The sequence below is a fragment of the Arachis hypogaea genome, unplaced genomic scaffold (assembly GCF_003086295.3).
Source record: "Arachis hypogaea cultivar Tifrunner unplaced genomic scaffold, arahy.Tifrunner.gnm2.J5K5 arahy.Tifrunner.gnm2.scaffold_26, whole genome shotgun sequence".
Classification (NCBI taxonomy): domain Eukaryota; kingdom Viridiplantae; phylum Streptophyta; class Magnoliopsida; order Fabales; family Fabaceae; genus Arachis; species Arachis hypogaea.
In genome coordinates this window covers 655,159-656,048 of record NW_027255453.1, presented here as the reverse complement: position 1 = coordinate 656,048, position 890 = coordinate 655,159, and positions in this window count along the sequence as shown.

Sequence of the window (890 nt, the reverse complement as noted above, 5' to 3'; positions counted from 1 at the left end):
GCTCTAGTCAGAAAATGCCCCCTGCCATGTTTAATGAATGGGAGAAGCTGCAAAACTTCTATGAAGGCTTAACATTGAAATCCCAGGAAGCTTTGGATCATTCAGCTGGAGGTTCCTTGCAACTCATGAAAATTGCAGAGGAGGCTCAAGAACTCATTGATATGGTGGCTAACAACCAATATTTCTTTGCTCATCAAAGAAGCCGCCAACCATCACAAAGAAGAGGAGTAATGGAGCTAGAAGGAGTGGATTCAATCCTGGCTCAAAACAAATTAATGCAGCAGCAAATTCAACAACAATTTGAGCAAATGACCAAGAGGATTGATAGCCTCCAAGTTGCAGCAGTTAACACTAGCCAACCATCAACCACATGGGGGCAAAATGAAGAAACTCAAGAGGAGCAACAGCAGGAACAAGTCCAGTACATGCATTCAAGTCCAAATGAATTCTATGGTGATACTTACAACCCCTCATAGAAGAATCACCCCAACCTCAGATGGGGAGACACTCACAACCAAAACCAACAACCATGGCAGAGGAACTCAAACCAAAACAACCCAAGAAACAATCAAAATTTCAACCAGCAGCAAACAAACCAAAATACTTATAGAAAACCTCAAAACAACTACCCCAATCTCAACCAGTACCAACCCACTAACCAACCTACCAACCAAAATGCTTATCATCCACCACCCACAGCTCATAACCCACCACAAGCACCACCTGAACCCCAAAGACTCACCAACTTGGAGACCTTGATAGAAAAAATGATGAAACACCAGGAAATAACAAACAAAAACCATGAAGCATCACTAAAAAGCCTAGAGAGGCAGATTGGGCAAATCTCCAAGCAAATTTCTGTTGAGAGACCTTCAAGCTCACTGCCTAGT